Consider the following 23,341-nt stretch of genomic DNA (forward strand, 5'->3'; position numbering starts at 1 on the left):
TGTGTTTGAGCCTTCATCCCGGAGAGAAGAGCCCTCCGGAGGGATTGCCTTTGAAATGGAGATTCAAGGGTCCCGGGAGTCAATTATAGCTGTCTTGACATCTCTGCTAGCTTTTCATCCCGACTCCCTTTTAAAACTTGACATCTCTGCTGGCTTTTCATCCTGACTCCCTTTTAAAACTGGAGGGAGGGGGAAGAAATTATTGGTTTCATGAGCGCAGGAAGGAAATGACACTGCCTTGGTCGCCCAGCATCAAAGGCTCGTAAAGGGGCTGAACAAACAAAAAACTCCAACAACCCAGGTCTGGGGCTTTTGGAGGACATGAAAGTGTGTCTCGGGGCCCGTTCCACCTAGGGATGCCGGACGCCAGGTGAGGCCTGGGGACCCTAGAATCATAGAAGGGAACACCTGGGTCATCTAGTCCAACCCCCTGCACTATGCAGGACACTCCCAACCCTCTTGGTCATCCACTGTCACCTGCCACCCCCTTGAGCCTTCACAGAATCAGCCTCTCCGTCAGATGGCTCTCCAGCCTCTGCTTAAAAGTCTCCAGAGATGGAAAACCCACCACCTCCCGAGGAAGCCTGTTCCTTTGAGAAACCGCTCTAACTGTCAGGAACTTCTTCCGGAGGTTTAGACGGAATTTAGAATCATAGAATCCTAGAATTGGAAGGGACCTCCTGGGTCATCTAGTCCATCCCCCTGCACTATGCAGGACACTCACAACCCTCTCGCTCATCCACTGTCACCTGCCACCCCCTTGAACCTTCACAGAATCAGCCTCTCCATCGAATGGCGATCCAGCCTCTGTTTAAAAACCTACAAAGATGGAGAACCCTCCACCTCCCGAGGAAGCCTGTTCCACTGACAAACCGCTCTGTCAGGAACTTTTTCCAGAGGTTTAGACGGAATTTAGAATCCTAGAGTTGGAAGGGACCTCCTGGGTCATCTAGTCCAACCCCGTACACTGTGCAGGACACTCACAACCCTCTCACTCATCTATTGTCACCTGCCACCCCCTTGGACCTTCACAGAATCAGCCTCTCCGGCAGATGGCTCTCCAGCCTCTGCTTAAAAATCTCCAAAGATGAACCCACCACCTCCCGAGGAAGCCTGTTCCACTGAGGAACCGCCAGGAACTTCTTCCCAGAATCCTCTGGAATTACAGCTCCTCTCCAGTTCCCCTGGAGAAAATGGATGCTTTGGAGGGGGGGACTCAGTAGCATTATCCTCCACGGAGGCCTCTCCCTGTCTCAAATCCTGCCCACTCCTGGCTCCACCCCCAAAGTCTCCAGACATTTCCCAGCCCAGAGGTGGCAACTCCAGATCCATCCCTGCTGGACGCCTCGGTGGCAGCCAGTGAAGGGCAGATCTTCTGGAGAGGGAACCTTTCTCGGTTCTAGCAGAGGCTTTGAAGATGGACATTTACTCTGGAGTGAGAGTGCACGGGGGGGGGGGGGGGCAGCCCCACTGGCTACCAGCAGGGGAGGGCGAGGGGAATCGGGGCCAGGTTGCCAGCTACGGGTTGGGAAGATTTAGGGTTGGAGCTGAAGAAGGCGGGCCTCTCTGTGCGGTGTTATGCCCTCGAATCTAGCCTCAAAAGCACCACCTGAATGCAGGAATGAATGAATGAGCCAGGAGCTGCATAAATAAATACATAAATAATACATAAATCATATTACTTCAAATTATCACCCCACGGCTGACATGCATTTCCTTGGGCAGTGCCGAATTAGACCAGATTAGAACCCGCTTGAGAAGATGAAATCCAGTTTTCTGGGGATATCATTGCCACGGGGCAATCAAGGAGGGGCCATTTGGGACTGCGCCCGAAGAAGCAAATTTTAGTGCAGAAACTGATGGGGAAAGTTGATCCTTTCAAAATGCAAATCCCAACGATTTTACTGGCGGGAGAACTGTCCCTGTGAGAACAGCACTGTCAGGGCTGTGAGGAGCCCAGGGCCCATTCTGCACACACAGGATAATGCTCTTTCACTGTGCTTTGGCAGCTGGATTCTCCTGTGCAGAACAGGAAAATCTACTTCTAAAGTGCATTATCAATTGTGTGCAGACTAGGCCCAGGGTCCCCCAGCTGGCTGCCTGTGGTGGGGAACCAACCCCGGCTCCCCAGATTAGAAGCTTCCGTTCTTCCCCCTTACGTCACGCTGTTACCGCCAAAGGAACAGGATCCCCGATTTCTTTGTCTTTCCCTTGAGGACAGTTGAACTTTCTATCCATAGCGATCAAAAAGGGTATTTCACCAGTTCAGCTACCATCCCCAGGCCCCCCCCCCCCACAAATTTTGGTTGCTCCTTCTCTTCCCATCTGGGCCCCTCTCGAAAGCATCCCCTTCCTTCGGGGGAACTGGTCTCTGCAGTCTGGGGGTGAGCTGAAATTCCAGGGGGACCCACCTGGAGGCTGGCATCCCTGCTTGGGGAGGGCAAAGTTTGGGCAGGGATCTCAGGGGCGGGTGCCATGCCCTCAAGACCACCTCACAGAGCAGCAGGGAATTGGTATCTTTAGGAGGGAGATGAACTGTTATTCCGGAGGCCCCCCCATCTCCTGAGGGGCAGTTGGCATCCCTGGACCGGACTTCGAAGAGCCACTGAAAGCAAAATTCACTGCGGAGCCTGTGCCGAAAGCAACACGATCTGGGGGAAAATTGGAAGGCAAACATGCAAAGAAATTTGAGAGGAAGTGTCAGCGAGGAAGCTGGCAAATCTCTCAAGAGTATCATCTGTGCTCCCCTACCTGGGACCAACCGAGAAACCCGTCTCTCTTGCCAAGGCCGTGCTGTGGGTCTCATCTGCCTCTTATTAGACCCTTTCTGGGTGGCCCACGGGCAAATTTCACAACCCTCGGCAAAGATGGCACGGCTTCAGGTTTGCTGAAATCCTTGGAGGGAGGAAAGGATGCAGATGGAATGAGCAACCCAGCAGGCCTGGGCACTGGGAGGCGTGATGCCCTTCTAAGCGGGTTTGAGACGTTTCCTTGAATTTACGTAGATGTATATCGATGTTTCTCAGGGAATTGCTAATCACTGCTGTGGGACGGTAGGTGAATTCCCTCCAGGCCGGGCTGGATTCTGGAGATTTTTGGTGGGGGAATCACTTGGGCATGAGATTGGGGTCGCTGTGGGTGGGCAGGTAGTTGTGAGTGTCCTGCATAGTGCAGGGGGTTGGGCTAGATGACCCTGGAGGGCCCTTCCAAGTCTAAGCTTCTATGAATAGGAGGCTTCTGTTTGTCTTAACTCGGGAGCTGCCCTCTGACGCCTTTGTCTCTCTGCAGCTTTGTCCTGTTTTGAGCTCCACGAGGGGATTGGATGAACAAGTGGAGCAGAGACCATAGAATCATAGAGCACGGAATCACAGAATCATGGAAGGGGCCATGCAGGCCATCTAGTCCAACCCCCTGCTCAATGCAGGATCAGCCCAAAGCATCCTAAAGCATCCAAGAAAAGTGTGTATCCAACCTTTGCAGGAAGACTGCCAGTGAGGGGGAGCTCACCGCCTTCTTAGGCAGCCTATTCCACTGCTGAACTACCCTGACTGTGAATTTCCACCCCCTGACATCTAGCCTATATCGTTGTACTTGTAGTTTAAACCCATTACTGCGTGTCCTCTCCTCTGCAGCCAGCAGAAACAGCATCCTGCCCTCCTCCAAGTGACAACCTTTCAAATACTCAAAGAGGGCTATCATGTCCCCTCTCAACCTCCTTTTCTCCAGGCTGAACATTCCCAAGTCCCTCAACCTATCTTCATAGGGCTTGGTCCCTTGGCCCCAGATCATCCTTGTCGCTCTCCTCTGTACCCTTTCAATTTTATCCGCGTCCTTCTTGGAGGCCTCCATCCATGGCTCTTAGACCCAAGGTCCAGATGGAACACTCTGGCTGGGCTAGTGATGCTCTGAATTCTTGGTCTTTGGAGGAGGACTTCTGGAGCTCTCACCCCATTGGTGGACCTCCTGAGGTCCCCTGGGTTTTGGCCACTGTGTGAAACAGAGGGTTGGAAAGGATGGGCCATTGGCCTGATCCAACATGGCTTCTTACAACTGGTTTCAAGACTCAGGTGGGTCTCCGTGTTGGCCTGAAGCAGCAGGAGAAAGTTTGACTCCAGGGGCACCTTGAAGGCCAGTGCACTTTTATTCCAGGTACAAGCTTTCAAGTGCATGCACTGAATAAAAGGTTGTGGGCCTCGAAGGTGCCACTGTACTAAAACTTTGTTCAGCTGGTTTCCAGGTAACAGAGATCCTGGTATAGTCTGCATACGGCTTTTTACCCACTCCTAGATCAACTAAATCGCTGCAGTCTACACTGAATTCGATTTCCATTTTGATTTTGGGCGCTTTAAATTTTCCCTCTGCAACATGCATTATTGATTCATGGTGACACTACCTTTCCCCCGTGATATCCTGGAGTGGATATAAGCCTCAATATTTCAAAAATCACCATGAGTAAGTGTGTAGATTTTTGCTTTTTTAGAATTAACTCACTGCTCCATGCCTCAGAGCAGAACAATCTTCCCTGATTGGCCAGAGCATCAGTTCAAAGACTTCCTGGTTCCCGGTTGCAAGGCTGGTCTTGAAGTGACTGTGCTCCAGAAGCCCTAACTTCTCTCAGCAGAGATTTGCCTCTTGGATTTATTCCCCTTCCTCTGCTGTTTCCAGTGCTCTCCCCCACACTCGTTCAAGAAAAGAAAGAAAGAGACTATTGCTGCGCTTAGCTCCCCTCCCTGCTCTGAGCTTCCCCAATCGATTGCAGAACACTTTCTGTTTCAGTGGGGGGGGGGGAGAGAAAGACCCGAGTTCAAATCGATCTAAATTCAGCAGGATCCACAATGGAAAAAAAACAAAATAAGTGCAGAATCGGCCCAGGTCGCCTGGGTAAAATGGCAGCTTTGGACGACAGATTCTGGCCTTGTATCCCACTGAGGCCCCTCCCCTGTCCACACCCTGCTCTCCTTAGGCTCCGCCCTCCCAATAGCCCAGAATTTCTCAATAGAGTTGGCTAACCCACCCAGTTCTGGCGCTCTCCTTTAAGATGGCAAGGAATGCTTTCCACAGAGCGGTTGGTGGAGACCTCCACCTGATGTTGACTCAGGACAAAACCCGAGACTTTCTCTACTCTTTCGTGGTCCATTAATTCCTCGGTGCGAACAGCTGACTGAGAAGAAACAATATTGGTTTTAGCAAAAGGAATCCTGGTTTGCTTGTGGGCTCTCCCTGGCCGTGTTTGGTTTACTCCTGGTAGGTCTTGATGAGGTGAGAAGGTCCCGGTGGCAACTCGTCCTGAAGTCAGGCACAGCTGTGAAGCCCCCGTGGCCGCCAGCTTTCGAATGGCTTCAGGTTGGCTGGGACACGTTGGGAAGCAAGACTCGCAGTTTTCATAAAGAGGTCTCGTTGCCGTTTGTGTTGGCCCGGCCGGGTCGTTTCCCTGAGCCAGAGAGCCTGTCCCAGCCAGGGAAGGGGTCAGACGGTGTAAATCGAGTTCTCGGAACTTTCGGGAGAGTTGTAAAACAAAGGGTGAAAAATGAAATTAAAAGCAGAGCAACGGCGTGGGAAAGCAGAGAGCTTTTACTGGACCAGGTATATTTAACAGAAGAAGAGTCCTGCAGCGACTTAAAAAAAAAATTGTGGAAGGGGAGGAGCTTTTGGGAGTCACGGCTCACTTCTTCAGAATAAGCTCACTTTCTGGTTCCGCAGATGACTTCTTTGGGAAAGTTTGAGGTTGCCAGCTAGGGATGGCAGCCTCCAGGTGGGATTTGGGGAATCCCCTGAAACTACAGCTCATCTCCAGGTGAAAGAGGTCAGTTTCCCCCAGACAAAATGGCTGCTTTGGGAGGAGGCCTCTGTCGCATTATTCAACACTGAGGTCCTTCCCTGCCCCGAATATCACCCACTCCCTGCTCCATCCCCAAAGTCTCCAGTTACATCCCACCCCAGAGCTGGCAACCCTAGAATTACCTGGAAATTTGAGGGGCGAAGATGGAGAAGAATGGGATTTAGAGAGGGGTGGGACTTTGGTGAGGTAGAAAGCCATAAGATCCCGCCCTCTAATGCAGCCATTTTCTCCAGGGGATCTGATCTCTGTCGCCTGGGGAATCACTCAAATCGGCAGGAGACCTCCCGCCACCCCCTGGGGGTTGGCTACCCCATCTCTTATCCCGTCTACTGAAAGTTAAGCTCCCTTCCTCCATCAGCCATAAGCCTGCAGCTGCTGCTAAAGGACACTTTGGGGTCCCCTAGTATAAACGCTGAAGATATCATGACCATCAGGAGGTCATAAAACTGACGGATTATAAATACTGGCCCTCGTTTGTTTACAGCGGACATTTTTGGGTCCCGGGTAATTAGAACATTAACCATCCCTCAGCGTGATTGTTTGCAGGTGTTGCCGGCTCTCGGGCGGAGAGACGGGGGCTGAAGAACAGCTACACTTCAACAGGCCAAAGGGAGGTCCGTAATGGGTCCTCTAATGGTTTCTTCACTTAATCACAACTCCCCGGGAGTCATGGGGCAAGGTTTTGCGAATACGGAGATGGGTCAGCGCTGTCAAGGAGGGAGAATCGAAGGTGATCCAGAAATGGAGGGAGGAAAAGGGGCTTTCGGTGGTGTCCACACCTCTGGATGGAGATTGCATACTTAAGGTGGCCAGATGTCCCACCTTTGGCGGGACAATCCAGCCTTTGGGGCATTTGCACCGCGTCACTTGGCATCCTGCAAATGTCCCACGACGTTCTCAATTTTTCTTCTTTTGGGGGCCCATTTTGGGGTCCATCTAGTCCAGCCTGCTGTCTCACACAGGGGGCAGCCAGTTCCTCTGGAGGGCCAGCAACAGGGCAGAGAGGCCGAGGCCTTCCTAAGGACATCAGGAGAGCCATGCTGGGTCAGACCAGGGGTCCATCCAGTCCAGCCTCCTGTCTCACACAGGGGCCAGCCAGTTCCTCTGGAGGGCCAGCAACAGGGCAGAGAGGCTGAGGCCTTCCTAAGGACATCAGAAGAGCCCTGCTGGGTCAGACCAGGGGTCCATCCAGTCCAGCCTCCCGTCTCACACAGGGGCCAGCCAGTTCCTCTGGAGGGCCAGCAACAGGGCAGAGAGGCCGAGGCCTTCCTAAGAGCATCAGAAGAGCCCTGCTGGATCAGACCAGAGGTCCATCTAGTCCAGCCCATTTGGTGTGATGATTAAGAGCAGCCAGCTGGGTGACCTTGGGACAGTCACAATCCTGGTGGTGCTGTTCGCACAGAGCAGTTCTTTCAGAGCTCTCTCAGCCTCCCCTTCCTCGCAGGGTGTTTGTTCTGGGGAGAGGAAAGGAAAGCAATGGAAAGCTGCTTTGAGACTCCTTTGGACAGTGAAAACCAACTCTCCTTCTTTCTCCTGCAGGATATTCTTCATGTGGAGGCCAGTTTAGCATCTCAACATTTTGCAGGTCTTCCTCACCCGAGATTTTCCTGACCCAAAGGACGGCCCTTGGGAAGATTCTTCTGATTCTGATTCTACTTGTTGGGGTAGGAATTTGCCCCTCCGTGCCTTTTCCTGCCCCACCCGCAGCCCTAGACTTCTCCTGTGTCTCCCACCCGGCCATCTTCCCGCAGAATTCTTCCCCACTAGCGAGGCTCATTGGAGAATGCCTCCCCCCTGCTGTTTAATGTCCCTTTTTGGGTGAGGGTATTTATTTACCCGTCCGATGGCCTCAGGACACGGGAGGTTCCCAGAGACTAAACAGCCAGATTGCCAGCCTTGGGGAAGGGGAATGGGGGGGGGGAGCATCTTGTCTGGCACTTTTAAGACGGAGTTCATCAAGATATATGGACCCCTTGCAGAGTTGGAGTTGGGCCCTTCAGGAGACGCTGGGTCTCAAGAGCAAGGAGGTGAGGAAAAAATTTTCAACTGCCATGGCCTTCTTGGTTTCTCTCTCCCTAAAAGGCTCTCCTCCCTCCTCCAGGGTACGATGACCATCTTTCTCTCCAGTGACACAACTGGGTTTCTTTCAAGTGTGGGGGGAATGTTGCATGGTGTCCTTCAGAGGTTAAGGGCTTGTCAGCCTGTCTTCTGTTTTGAAGTGGCCGGTAGATGTTCCCAAAGGGCTTTCTTCCTTCCCGAGGTCATGAGCCCCTCTCCAAAATGACCGATGGAACTTGCTGGGCTCAGGTGGGTCACCTCTCCCTCTAGGCTAAGAAGAAGGCAAGAATACTTCTTGAATACCTAGAATCATAGAATCATAGAAGGGGACCTCCTGGGTCATCTAGTCCAACCCCTTGCACTATGCAGGACACTCCCAACCCTCTCACTCATCCACTGTCACCTGCCACCCCCTTGAGCCTTCACTGAATCAGCCTCTCCGTCAGATGGCTCTCCAGCCTCTGTTTAAAAATTTCCAAAGATTTTTAACCCACCACCACCCGAAGAAGCCTGTTCCACTGAGGAACCGCTCTGACTGTCAGGAACTTCTTCCGGAAATTTAGACAGAATTTAGAATCATAGAATCACAGAGCTGGAAGGGGCGTCCTGGGTCATCTAGTCCAACCCCCTGCACAATCCAGGACACTCCCAACCCTATCGCTCATCCACTGTCACCTGCCACCCCCTTGAACCTTCACAGAATCAGCGTCTCCGTCAGATGGCTCTCCAGCCTCTGCTTAAAAATCTCCAAAGATGGAGAACCTGGAGCAGAGGAACTGCTCTGTCAGGAACTTCTTCTCAAGGTTAAGACGGAATTTCTTTTGCATTAATTTCATCCCATTGGTTCTAGCCCTTCCCTCTTGGCAAACTGGTAAATCCCAGTATGGGTCCAATTACAGTTAGGTCTATTGAGAACTGGTTGACAGATCGCACCCAAGGTGAGCTTGGGAGGGGTAGCACTGCATACAGGGCTCCAGGTTGGGTCTGACCAGTGCAGTCTGCAGTGGGCCTAGGACACTGCGAATTGCAGTATGCACTGCACCCTGTGGTTATCCCAGGACAGTTTCTAGCACCCCCAGAAGTGAAAACGAAGGAAGATGGTTAAAAAAGAAAGAACTGGGTGTGCCCAAGAGTAACTCTTCTCTCCGCCCGCCTGAATCTTAAATTAGATTGATGATCATAAACAAGCCAACAGAAGGAATTTTCGGCTCAGTTGCAATTATCCTGGAAGTGGCCCGACAATTACTAGCAACCTTCCCCAAGCCAGAAATGATCTTCTCCAGATAGGTCAATGGGGAAAATGTCACTGAATTCGTCCGCAGGTGTCAAATCCGTGTTGGGATCTGCTGTATAAAACAAATTCAGGAGAAAGCCCAGGAGGAATTAAGAGGACAAACTCTCCGGTTTCTGACCTGTCCGGAAAAGCAACAGGCTGTTAAGAGATAAACGCTTACAACGGGAAAGAGACGTTGGTAGGAAAAGATGAGCAGAAAAAGAAGAAGAGTTGGTTTTTATATGCCACTTTTCTCTACCTGAAGGAGTCCACAAGTGTCTTACAGTCACCTTCCCCTTCCTCTCCCCCCAACAGACACCCTGTGAGGGAGGTGAGGCTAAGAGAGCCCTGATATAACTGAAGAAGAAGAGTTGGTTCTTATATGCCACTTTTCTCTACCCGAAGGAGGCTCAAAGCAGCTTCCAGTCGCTTTCCCGTTCCTCTCCCCACAACAGACACCCTCTGAGCTGGGTGAGGCTGAGAGAGCCCTGATATCACTGCTCGTTCAGAACAGTTTTATCAGTGCTGTGACTAGCCCAAGGTCACCCAGTTGCCTGCATGTGGGGGAGCGCAGAATCGAACCCGGTTCACCGGATTACAAGTCTGCACTCCTAACCACGACACCAAGCAGAATCACACAGGATTGGAAGAGACCACCAAGAGCCATCCTGTCCACACCCCCCCCCAAACCCCCAAAAGTCTCAGGGACTTAAAAATCACACCCTCCTGACAGGTTGCTCATCCAAACCCTTCCTAAAAGGAAGACTCCACCACCCTGCATGGCAGCAGATTCCAGCCCTTGCCATCAGAAAATGCTTTCTAATGTTTAAGTGGAACCTCCTTTCCTGGAATTTGAACCCAGGGCTCCTTGTTCTTCTCTCTGAATCTGCAGGAAACAAGCTGGCCTCCTCTTCAACGTGTCTTACGTAGTTTCACAGGTCTCCGGTGCCCCTGCCCCTCCTCTGCACCCAGCAGCACCCCCCCCCCCAACTCTCTCAACCTTTCGCCGTAAGACAGAGATTCCAAACCCTCAACCATCCTAGCCGCCTTCCTTGGGACCAACTTGTCAAGTTCTTTCTTGAATGGCCCATTATTAATAATAGTCCTCACTTCAAAATTTACATGGACAAAATGGAGAGGGGGCAAAGGAGAGCGAGGAGGAGGATCTGGGGCCTGGGGACCAACCCTGTGAGGAAAGGCTGAGGGACTTGGGGATGTTCAGCCTGCAGAAGAGGAGGTGGAGAGGGGACAGGAGGACTCTCTTGAAGGATTGGAAAGGTTGTTGCTTGGAGGAGGGCAGGGGAAGGTTCCTGTGGGCAGCAGAGGAGAGGATCTGCAGGGATGGGTTTAAACTACATGGAGAACAATATCAGCTAGATATCAGGTAGAATATTTTTTTCACAGTCAGATAGTTCAGCAGTGGGATGGGCTGCCTAAGGAGGTGGGGAGCTCCCCCTCACTGGCCGTCTTCAAGCAGCGCCTGGAAAGATACTTTCCCTGGATGCTGGAGGCTGATCCTGCACTGAGCAGGGGGTGGGACTAGATGGCCTGCATGGCCCCTTCCCACTCTGGGATTCTAGGAGTCTAGTTCAGCAGTGGAAGGGGCTGCCTAAGGAGGTGGGGAGCTCCCCCTCACTGGCCGTCTTCAGGCAGCGGCTGGACAGATCCTTCTCCTGGATGTTTGAGGCTGATCCTGCCCTGAGCAGGGGGTGGGACTAGATGGCCTGCATGGCCCCTTCCCACTCTGGGATTCTAGGAGTCTAGTTCAGCAGTGGAAGGGGCTGCCTAAGGAGGTGGGGAGCTCCCCCTCACTGGCGGTCTTCAAGTAGCGGCTGGGCAGATCCTTCTCCTGGATGCTTGAGGCTGATCCTGCACTGAGCAGGGGGTGGGATTAGATGGCCTGCATGGCCCCTTCCCACTCTAGGATTCTAGAAGTCTAGTTCAGCAGTGGAAGGGGCTGCCTAAGGAGGTGGGGAGCTCTCCCTCACTGGAGGTCTTCAAGCAGCGGCTGGACAGATCCTTCTCCTGGATGCTTGAGGCTGATCCTGCACTGAGCAGGGGGTGGGACTAGATGGCCTAGATGGGTCATCCTACTATATTATTCTATGATTCTGACAGGCTGAAAACTTCTAAGAAATTCCGGCGACCTCCTGCCAGGCTGCTGCTGGGCAGAAACCTTGCCAGGAGTGCGGGAGACAGCTTTGGAAATGGACAGTTTGCGTAAACTTGAGAAGAGACATGCAGAAAATGGATTTCCTTTGTTTAACTTTCCCCTCTTGTTTAGGCCTCACGGCTCTTAAGGATGGGGTGGAAAGTAAACGACACAGATCTTTAATCCCAAAGAGAACTTAGAAGTGGTCGGGCGTTCTGGCTTCGGTCCCTGGTCTTTTCCCATTGAGAAAAGCAGCAGAAGAAGATTTGGTTTTGAGACTCTACTTCCCACTACCTGAAGGAATCTCAAAGTGGCTTACAATCGCCTTCCCTTCCCTTCCCTTTCCCCCCAACATACACCCTGTTAGGCAACTGGGGCTGAGAGAGCTTTTTGAGAACAGCACTAACAGGACTGGGACTGGCCCGAGGCTGGCTGCGTGTGGAACAGCGGGGAATCAAACCCAGGTCTGCTGATTACAGGCCTCTACTCTTCACCACGACACCACCTTGGCACTGAGGAGACATCCATGAGGTCTAATTATCCCAAAACTCACAACTGAGAAGTGAGCCGTGACTTGCCAAAGCCTGCCACAAATGTCATTCATCTTTAAGGTGCTCCTGGATCCAAATTCTGGTGAAACCAGGCTAATCTGGAATATGAGGACCATTACGAATCCATTGGTGTGGGATCTGGTGCAGGATCAGTTCAGCTATAGAAGAATACTACACAGTTTCTCAGGCTTCCTTGGGAGGCGGTTGGTTCTCCTTTTTTGGAGATTTTTAAACAGAGGCTGGAGAGCCATCTGACGGAGAGGCTGATTCTGTGAAGGTTCAAGGGGGTGGCAGGTGACAGTGGATGAGCAAGAGGATTGGGTGAGTGTCCTGAATAGTGCAGGGGGTTGGACTAGATGACCCAGGAGGTCCCTTCCAACTCTATGATTCTATCATTCTAAATTCTGTCTAAACGTCCAGAAATGTCCTGACAGTCAGACCGGTTCCTCAGTGGAACAGGCTTCCTCAGGAGGTGGTGGGTTCTCCATCTTTGGAGATTTTTAAGCAGAGGCTGGAGAGCCATCTGATGGAGAGGCTGATTCTGTGAAGGCTCAAGGGGGTGGCAGGTGACAGTGGATGAGCGAGAGGGTTGTGTCTTGCATAGTGCAGGGGGTTGGACTAGATGACCCAGGATGTTCTTTCCAACTCTATGATTCACGTCTGGCACACGTGGCCCTCATCCAGTGGGCATCTGGCCACCCCTTTTTCCGCCACCAGACACCCACCTGGGCCAGAGAGCTGGAAGGATCTTGCAGCGTCTCCTCCGGCTTGACCCAAATACGCTTCCGAATAGAGATATACAAATGCAGGCAAGATAACACAACACTATTTGTCAAGCCGAATTAGTCCAAACACGCTGTCCGCTTCTGTATCAATATTTGCAAAAGCTCTTGCTCTCGGGCACCAAGTTTTCCATAAGAGAATAAAGGAGCATCGAAGGATCGGCGTTGGGAGTCCCTCTCCCCAGCCAGCAGCTGGGGATGCTGGGAATTTGGCGTCCAACCCCAACACCGGTCAAGCTTACCATGTTCAGATACGACGAGATCTGAGCTGATCACATGATCTGTTGGGGCTGGCTTTGAACAACTGCGAAGAGCTGCTATTTCTATCTTTCTTACTACCCAAAGACATCTCGAAGGGGCGTATAATTTCATTCCCTTCCTCTCTCCCCACAACAATCACCTCGTGCGGCAGATGGGGCTCAGAGAATCCTGAGAGAGCTGGGACTGGCCCAAGGTCACCCAGCTGGCTTCAGGCGGAGGAGGAATGGGGAATCAAACCTGGTTCTCCAGATTAAAGTCTGCTGCTCTTAACCACTGCACCATGCTGGTTCTCCTCCTCTTCCTCCTCCTCCTTCTTTGCTGGGCTACAAAAAACCAGCTACTGAATGCCATTACATCATTATAGCTCTGTACCAATAATTAATCGCTGGTCAGCTGGTTCACATATTTTAAGAGCATGTCTCTAACTCCTCGTGTTGTGGAGATATAAATCAATTCAGGCCAGACACTTGCTTTGAAAAGGGGGGGGGGAGAGAAAGTTTGGAATTCAGAGAATCTGGTGGGCACTTTGGTATGCGTCTTCGTTAGAGCACCGTGGCCAGATTTCTGAAGTTGCTTTAATCTCATGGTAACCGTGGGGTGGTTTGGTTGTTTTCACTCTCTTCAGGCACGTGTAAGGACCCGATGGTGTTGTGTTGGTGTGGACCATGACACTGCAAATTGTTGTTATTGTTGTTAGGTGCGAAGTCGTGTCCGACCCATCGCGACCCCATGGACAATGATCCTCCAGGCCTTCCTGTCCTCTCCCATTCCCCGGAGTCCATTTAAGTTTGCACCGACTGCTTCAGTGACTCCATCCAGCCACCTCATTCTCTGTCGTCCCCTTCTTCTTTTGTCCTCGATCGCTCCCAGCATTAGGCTCTTCTCCAGGGAGTCCTTCCTTCTCATGAGGTGGCCAAAGTATTTGAGTTTCATCTTCAGGATCTGGCCTTCTAAAGAGCAGTCAGGGTTGATCTCCTCTAGGACTGACCGGTTTGTTCGCCTTGCAGTCCAAGGGACTTGCAAGAGTCTTCTCCAGCATCAGAGTTCAAAAGCCTCAATTCTTTGACGCTCGGCCTTCCTTATGGTCCAACTTTCACAGCCATACATTGCAACTGGGAAGACCATAGCCTTGACTCTGCTTTTTAGGATGCTGTCTAGATTTGCCATAGCTTTCCTCCCCAGGAGCAAACGTCTTTTAATTTCTTTTCTGCAGTCCCCATCTGCAGTGATCTTGGAGCCCAGGAAAATAAAATCTGTCACTATCTCCATTTCTTCCCCATCTATTTGCCAGGAATTGAGAGGGCCGGATGCCATGATCTTCATTTTCTTGATGTTGAGTTTCAAGCCAACTTTTGCACTCTCCTCCTTCACCCGCATCAACAGGCTCTTTAGTTCCTCTTCGCTTTATGTGGTATCATTTGCATATCTGAGGTTGTTGATATTTCTCCCTGCAATCTTGATCCCAATCTGTGACTCCTCTAATCCCACTTTTCTCATGATGTGCTCCGTATACAAGTTAAATAGGCAAGGCAACAGTATACAGCCTTGCCGAACTCCTTTCTCAATTTTGAACCAATCAGTGATTCCATGTTCAGTTCTCACTGTTGCTTTGGGGAAGGCGACTGTAAGCCGCTTTGAGCCTCCTTCGGGTAGGGAAAAGCGGCATATAAGAACCAACTTTTCTTCTTCTCTTCTTCTTGACCTCCATATAGGTTTCTCAAGAGACAGATAAGATGCTCTGGTATTCCCATCTTTTAAAGAACTTGCCACAATTTGTTGCTCCACACAATCAAAGGCTTTAGCATAGTCAATGAAGCAGAAGTAGATGATTAGGTCAAATGTTTACCGTATTTTCTCGTTTCTTGGGGGTCTCTCACCCAAATACCAACCCTGATGAACTTCTGAGATCAGATGAGAATGGGGGCTTCTGGAGTTCTGGCCCTGCTGGTGGACCTCCTGAGGGCACCTGGGTTTTGGCCATTGTGCAGCACAGAGGGTTGGACTGGATGGGCCACCGGCTTGATCCAACATGGCTCCTCTTATGTTCTAAGCTCCATCAAATTCCATCTATTCTTAGGCCAATTCCACACCGGCAGAGTCACTACAGGGGACACATTTCAGTGGGGCACCCGGTCCACCACTGAAAGGTGTCCCCCTGGGGGATGCAGCTGCAGCGGACAGGTTCTGAAGCACGTGGGGCGGTGGGGGTTTGTTATTTTGAAGGAAGGTGGGACTGCGCAAGAACGTGCAAAATATTTTTTAAAGCCCAGGTCTGCCCTACACCGCCACGAAACGCCACAAAGCATTTTTCACCCCTTCCTGGCCTCCTTAGGACAGACCCCGTTGGCCCCCGCAGCGTGAAAAGGGAACATTGAAGAATCTGCATTCCCTTAGCACGGGGCTACTAAGGGCCCGATCCACACCAGGCCTGGGAGGGTGCCAACCTGGTAGCCAACCTGGTAGTGACGTTAAATAGACATGGGGTTAGCCCCACTTCCATATGAGCCCCCTCCTGGCCTTTTCCACCCCTGCAGAATCGGCCTTATATAGCAACCCCTAGTGCTGGACAGCTAGACAGGAATTAACAGAACAATTAGGGGTGTCTAATTAACAGACACCCCAGCAAGCTAATTATTATGGGCCGCCAGTGAATCAGCGTGTTGTAAATCAGCCTGCAGTTGAAAGCCGATAATTAGCATGCGGGAAGGATCCCTAAGCCCTGAATGGTTTGGAAAGGAAAGGAAAGGGCCCTCTAAGGTTTTATTGGATTCGTAGAGTGTCCCATGACATCGCTTATCTTCCCACTATTCCATGGGTGGAGGGTGAAATTAATTCAAAAGAAATTCCATTTAAACATCCGGGAGAAGTTCCTGACAGTCAGAGCGGTTCCTTAGTAGAACAGGCTTCCTCGGGAGGTGGTGGGTTCTCCATCTTTGGGGATTTTTAAACAGAGGCTGGAGAGCCCTCTGACGGAGAGGCACATAATGATGGGAAGTCAGAGAGGCCAGCAAGACAGATGGTAGGTAGGTAGGTAGAGAGGTAGAGAGCTAGAGCGGTATGGCCAGACAGGCAGGTGGGCAGATAGGTGGATGGATAGACGGATAGATAGGTGAACAACAGGCGGACAGACAGACAGGTGAATGGATGGGTGGATGGGCAGATGGACAGGTGGATAGATAGGTAGACTGATGGACAGACAGACAGGTAGGTGGATGTTCTCTCTTGCCCCGGAGGGACGGACCAGAACGAATGGGATGAAATTAATTCAAAAGAAATTCCGTCTAAACATCCGGAAGAAGTTCCTGACGGTCAGAGCGGTTCCTCGGTGGAACAGGCTTCCTCGGGAGGTGGTGGGTTCTCCATCTTTGGAGATTTTTAAGCAGAGGCTGGAGAGCCATCTGACGGAGAGGCTGATGCTGTGAAGGTTCAAGGGGGTGGCAGGTGACAGTGGGTGAACGAGAGGGTTGTGAGTGTCCTGCATAGTGCAGGGGGTTGGACTAGATGACTCAGGAGGTCCCTTCCAACTCTATGATTCTAATATTCTATGAGAAGGAGAAAGGAAACTAGCAGGAAATGAGTAAACAGCATCATGAATATCTTCAGTTAAGAAGTCTTTTGATTTAATTTCACCCTGCTGGTCCTGGGGTCCGACCTTCTTTGGCAACAGAAAACAGCTCTGCCCCATCCTCCATAGGGCAGCCCTTCCAAGACTTGAAGAAGGCCCTTTCCGGATATCTCTGACAAGAAGGAAAACAGCCAGGGACTTGTGAGGGCCTGTAGGACAGAAATACCCAGCCCCCTCCCTTCCCCCCTTCCATGGCTACCCATCTTTTCTCTGCATCCCCCTCTGACTCATCTCAGGCCTCCGTACAAAGGGAGAGAAATGGGGCTATCAGAACGGAAAGGTCAGCCAGGTTCATGCCAAGATGCATTTTTGGCACGGACAGCCCTTCAGGCAATTGTGTTTCAAAAGCCAACAGTCGGGAGGGGGGGAAGGGGGAGGGATTGCAAAACGGAGGCTTGCTTTGAACTCGGGCAGTGTGGATTTTGCCTCCTATCTTACACGCTGGAAGAAAAGGGCCGAGAGTCCAGCCTTCAGATGGAACCTGGGGAACCCCTAGAATGGAAACTCATCTCCAGAGACAGAGATCAGCTCCCCTGAAAGCTCCTCCCCTGCCACAAATGTTGTTAGTCTTTAAGGTGATCTGGACTCTGAAGAAGTGCCGCAAATATGGTTAGTCTATAAGGTTCTGCTGGACTTTGAAGAAGTCAGCCGTGATTCACGAGAGTTCCTCCCCTCCCACAAATGTTGTTAGTCTAAGGTGATCTGGACTCTGAAGAAGTGAGCAGAGACTAACAAAAGCTGTTCCCCTGCCACAAATGCTGTTAGTCTTTAAGTAGATCTTGACTCTGAAGAAGTGAGCAGAGACTCACTAAAGCTCCTCCCCTCTCACAAATGCTGTTAGTCTTTAAGTAGATCTGGACTCTAAAGAAGTGAGTACAGACTCACAAAAGCTCCTCCCCTGCCGCAAATATGGTTAGTCTATAAGGTTCTGCTGGACTTTGAAGAAGTCAGCCGTGATTCACGAGAGTTCCTCCCCTCCCACAAATGTTGTTAGTCTAAGGTGATCTGGACTCTGAAGAAGTGAGCAGAGACTAACGAAAGCTGTTCCCCTGCCACAAATGCTGTTAGTCTTTAAGTAGATCTGGACTCTGAAGAAGTGAGCAGAGACTCACTAAAGCTCCTCCCCTCTCACAAATGCTGTTAGTCTTTAAGTAGATCTGGACTCTAAAGAAGTGAGTACAGACTCACAAAAGCTCCTCCCCTGCCGCAAATATGGTTAGTCTATAAGGTTCTGCTGGACTTTGAAGAAGTCAGCCGTGATTCACGAGAGTTCCTCCCCTCCCACAAATGTTGTTAGTCTAAGGTGATCTGGACTCTGAAGAAGTGAGCAGAGACTAACGAAAGCTGTTCCCCTGCCACAAATGCTGTTAGTCTTTAAGTAGATCTGGACTCTGAAGAAGTGAGCAGAGACTCACTAAAGCTCCTCCCCTCTCACAAATGCTGTTAGTCTTTAAGTAGATCTGGACTCTAAAGAAGTGAGTACAGACTCACAAAAGCTCCTCCCCTGCCGCAAATATGGTTAGTCTATAAGGTTCTGCTGGACTTTGAAGAAGTCAGCCGTGATTCACGAGAGTTCCTCCCCTCCCACAAATGTTGTTAGTCTAAGGTGATCTGGACTCTGAAGAAGTGAGCAGAGACTAATGAAAGCTGTTCCCCTGCCACAAATGCTGTTAGTCTTTAAGTAGATCTGGACTCTGAAGAAGTGAGCAGAGACTCACTAAAGCTCCTCCCCTCTCACAAATGCTGTTAGTCTTTAAGTAGATCTGGACTCTAAAGAAGTGAGTACAGACTCACAAAAGCTCCTCCCCTGCCGCAAATATGGTTAGTCTATAAGGTTCTGCTGGACTTTGAAGAAGTCAGCCGTGATTCACGAGAGTTCCTCCCCTCCCACAAATGTTGTTAGTCTAAGGTGATCTGGACTCTGAAGAAGTGAGCAGAGACTAACGAAAGCTGTTCCCCTGCCACAAATGCTGTTAGTCTTTAAGTAGATCTGGACTCTGAAGAAGTGAGCAGAGACTCACTAAAGCTCCTCCCCTCTCACAAATGCTGTTAGTCTTTAAGTAGATCTGGACTCTAAAGAAGTGAGTACAGACTCACAAAAGCTCCTCCCCTGCCACAAATATGGTTAGTCTATAAGGTTCTGCTAGACTTTTGAAGGTCAGCCGTGATTCACGAGAGTTCCTCCCCTCCCACAAACGTTTTTAGTCTTTCAGGTGCTCCTGGCCCCTGAAGAAGTGAGCCTTGACTCACAAAAGCTCCTCCCCAGCACACTTCGACACTGGGGGTGGGGGGTGGGGGGGGGTGCTACCTCACTCTAAAGTTGTGCAGGTGTTATCACCTTGAATGGGATGCCTCTCTTCGACTTAACCTGGGAGCTGCCCTATGACTCCTCCTCTCTCTCCCGCTTTGCCCTCTCACTCACTGCACATGGCCTTCCACAGAAACAGATATCTCTGCCAGTCTCTATGCAGGTTATATTCACACACACACACACACACACACACACACACACACAATTCTGGACAAGCTGGCCATTTGTGACAGAGAAAGGACTCTTTAGATTAGGCTCCCCCCTCCATTTCTCATTTTGTCCTCTCACTCTCTCTACATGGCCTGTATAGGTGATATCTCCTTGAATGGGATGCCTTTCTGTCTTATCCTAGGAGCTGCCCTCTAACCACTCCTCTCTCTCTCTCTCTCTCTCTCTCTCTCTCTCTCACACACACACACACACACACACCTTTTGCCTTTTCCACATGGCCTTCCTTTGAGACACTTGTCTCTGCAGGTGTCTCCTGTAGAGACAATGTCCTTATGTATACGTGATAGTGATACATTTATTTGTATATGGCCATAGGCCTTTTACAAAATATAAAATACAAATCTATAAACAGTAAAATAGAATAAAAAGAACTGTATAAAACTATAAAATTTAAGAGCAAAGAACTGAAACAGCATACGTGAGTCCAAAGTGCAAGAGTATTAAGAACCTGCCTTAACAACGTTGGCCCTTATTTTCCTTGCAGCCAAAGCAAAAAGAGCGGTTTCATTTGTTACTTTATCAACCTGGTCAGATAAAAGATGGATGGTCTTTTCAGCAGCAGAAGGAAGGCAACCAAGATACACGCAAAGGGATGGGGGCGTGGAGGCCTGGTTACCTTTGTTTCCGTTGATTTAAAGGTTGACGTTTTAATCTTAGAAAATAGTCAATACAACAACTTCCAGGTCCTATCAGTCAAGGGACTTTTCCCCAGACGATTATGCATTAATGTGTATATTCCACCTATGGACCAGCTGGCCATTTCTCTTTGTCCTCTCTTTGTCCCTCTCTCTTTCTCCTCTCCCTTTCTTCACATGGCCTTCCATGGGGGGATGCAGTCTGCCAGCTGCCTGTGAACGGGATCTTTTGGAATCCATGCCAGCTTGACCCTTTGGGGCATTATAATTCTTCGGAGATTTGTTTCCTGCGCTCAGGACCACGCTTCTACGACTGGCCGAACCTCAGCTAGATTAGCCCAGTCTCCTGATCGACCCGGCTTGTTGTTTCCCCCGATTTCATCAGGGGGACCAGTCAGCCGCATCTGCGCACAGCTTTTTCGGCGCTCCAGGGGCCTGGGGCCTATCATTACGGCATGGCTCTCTGCCATGTTCCGTTTAAAAATAGCGATACGGCCCGTTGTGAGCTTTGGTCGTCTCCTCCTTTGGCGGGCGAGTCGGCCACCCTACCGGGGGGGGGGGGTTACTGTGGGGAGCAGGGTGGGGCTCGAAAGAGACACTCCAGCAGCAAAGGGGTTTCGCCTTCCCAGAGAGGCCGCACCCACCTGCTGCGATCTTATTTGATTTCCAGGGACAGCAGGGGGGGAAATTGAAGGTTAGCAAAGTTCTCTTTCATCTTCCCCTCGGCGCTGTCATTTATTCTCGTGCGCAACGAGCCGCCCCCCCCTTTTTAAAAAAAAAGGCTCTCCCTCCCTTTCTTTCTTTCTTTCCCTGACAACTCCCTTCTTGTGTTTGTGGCTAAAAATATCCATCGAGATGCACCTTTGCTCTGAATGATTTCAAGGAAGCTGAGAAACGCCCATCCCGTCCCGTCCCTCGTCCTTTTGGAGGTGTAACTCCACGCTCTGGATTCTGGACGCCTCCTGCCATCCCAATCGAGATGCGATTTAAAGTCACCCGTAAAATAGTCCACTGGGCAATCTTACGATTTGTAAGCAACTCTGACCTGTTACTGGACAGAACCTGCAAAACCCATGGAGTCATTATGAGGCGTAGAAATGTTAGATAGCTCCCAGAAAGACGCACTGTTCTGGAATGGAGCAAAGGTCCGATCCAGGGGAACCTTTACGGCCGGCAACATTTTATTCAAGGTTTCGTGTGCAGGCCCGTTTCTGAAACGGAAAATCACGATGTGGTTACTCCACAAAGTCTTCGGTTGCCTCTATATCGTTCAGACTGTATCGGCCAGGTTTTTGTGAAACTTTTTCGATGGCTCTGGAAGGGCTTCCCGAATGGGAGGGAGTTAATTACGTTTTTTCGGATCTTAAAAAAAACGGGTTAAACGTTTTTTGAGTCATGCCGACTCCCTCCCCTCAATGGCCACTGATGGGCCTGGAGGGGGTGGGAAGGGGAGGGGCCCGGGGTGGGCGTGTCCACAGCTCTGCTTTCCAACCATATTCTGCATGATTGCACCACTTCTGGGGTTTCTCAAAGCCTGAAGGATGTTTCAGGGGTTTCGCTAGGGTAAAAACATCGAGAAAGGTTGGTTTCTATATTTAAGTCCATGGTGGTGATTTTACCTTTTGGCAGAAATGCTATATCAGGCTTTTTCAACCAGGGTTTTGTGAAAACCTGGGGCTTCTGGACAGACCTGGAAGAGTTTCCCAAACGGGTCGGAGTTAATTAATTTTTTATCCTATATTTTAAAAATTTGTTAAAAATTTATCGGGTGACATGTCCATGTACGGTCCTGTCGACCTGCCCCTCCCTCCCAAAATGGCCAATGACGGGCCTGGAGGGGGTGGGGAGGGGAGGGGCCCCAGGTGGGCGTGTCCACGGCTCTGCTTCCCAACCGTATTCTGCACGGATCGTGCCACTTCTGGGGTTTCTCGAAGGTTGAAAAGGTTTCAGGGGGTTCTCAAGGGTAACAATGTTGAGGAAGGTTGAGTAGAGTAGAGTAAAAACGGCGGGGAATCTGTGGTTAACGTAGCAACCTTTTGCCCAGTCACGGGAGCATGGTCGTGAGCACACTAAACAACTTTCCCCAAAAAGTATCTTGCAAAAGGGAAAAACTTACATGCAATCAGATTCCAGTGGGCAGCCATGTGGATCTGAAGCAGCGCCACAAAATTTGAGTCTATAGCATCTTGGATAAATCTTACACTTGGCCAAGTAGGCTCATTCAGATGGGTCACCATGTTGCTCGGACCAACAGAGCAATATTTGAGTCCACAGGCACCTGTAAGGCCCACGCCTTCAAGATCAACATGACCAGCTCTCCCAGATCAACATGACCAGCTCTCCCAGCTCTCCCTGCAGGTGGGGGAGTGGGGAATTGAACCTGGCTCTCCATGTTAGAGGCCACTGCTCTTAACTACCACACCAAGCTGTGCAAATAACTGCAGGGTGTGGGGGGAACAGGGGACACAACCCTTCCCAGGAATAGCAGTAACTTTGAAAGCAATGGGCAGCTTCACTTGGCTGCAAACATTTCTTGAGCCTTGGTTGGAAGTGCAAGCACAAATGTCCCAATTTCTAAATGACCTTCGCACATAGAATCACAGAATCATGGAGTTGGAAGGGACCTCCAGGGTCATCTAGTCCAACCCCCTGCACTTAGCAGGACACTCCCAACCCTCTCGCTCATCCACTGTCACCTGCCACCCCCTTGAACCTGCACAGAATCAGCCTCTCCATCAGATGGCTCTCCAGCCTCTGCTTAAAAACCTCCAAAGATGGAGAACCCGCCACCTCCCGAGGAAGCCTGTTCCACTGAGAAACCGCTCTACCTGTCAGGAACTTCTTCCTGATAATTAAATCTCTTTTGAATTAATTGAATTAACATGCGGCTTGGGGCCTACATGCATGCTCAACAAGCAATGCGCATGCTCCGGTACTAACTGAAAATGCATATTGCCTTTCCCCCCCATTGCTGCAGCCTTGGAAGTACAAAATTCCCTGGACAACCACAGCATGAAGGACCCCTGACCGTAAAGCACTGCGGGGTGCCCCCAGAACCGCTGGGTCCGTAGCGCATGGAACGTGCGCAACTCGGATAAACCGCTTCGGGCTAAAGGGAGACGGTGCGCAGACCGGGCTGGTGGCCGGCGACGGAAAGAGCACAATGCAGAGAAGACAATTCTATGACACCTGCGTTGAAGGAAGGGGCGACGGCCCACCGGAATCCGGGGAGCAGCGTGGTGCTCGCAGCAGCCCCCCAAATGCCCACCGCCTGCTCCCCCTCGTCCCAACGACAGAATAATCATTAAAGCGCAGATCCTTTTCCTTCTAGCCCCTCTCCCCCGCCCCGGTGCGCAGGCTGCCGTGTGGATGTTAGCATATTTCGACTGCCTCGCATTCCTTCTGGCCTGCTCGGGAGAACATACTACATTTTAAAACTTGTCAAGCCCTTTCATGTTTTATTTGACCCGATGTAATTGCATTCCTGAAGGAGTCACAGGCTTCCACTGTGATTTATGCCCCGTATTAAATGTCAGTTTTGAAAAGACACAGTTAAAACAGCTCGGTTTAACCCCCTGCCTTCCCGGGGAAGTTCAAAGCTGGGGGAGGGGAGGGGAGGGGAG

General features: G+C 50.7%; 1 long non-coding RNA gene across 2 annotated transcripts; it reads left to right on the forward strand.

Moving 5' to 3' along the window:
* Positions 1–5,697: 5,697 nt before the first annotated feature.
* Positions 5,698–23,234, forward strand: LOC143828862 (uncharacterized). 2 transcript variants are annotated; one of them, XR_013227943.1, is made up of 3 exons: positions 5,698–5,752; positions 7,379–7,503; positions 22,696–23,234. It is a non-coding gene; the product is annotated as an uncharacterized LOC143828862 (long non-coding RNA). The 2 variants fall into 2 exon arrangements; XR_013227944.1 differs by lacking the exon at positions 5,698–5,752 and adding an exon at positions 6,389–6,453.
* The last annotated feature ends 107 nt before the right edge of the window (positions 23,235–23,341 follow it).

Source organism: Paroedura picta, chromosome 2 (genome assembly GCF_049243985.1).
Source record: "Paroedura picta isolate Pp20150507F chromosome 2, Ppicta_v3.0, whole genome shotgun sequence".
Lineage (NCBI taxonomy): Eukaryota > Metazoa > Chordata > Lepidosauria > Squamata > Gekkonidae > Paroedura > Paroedura picta.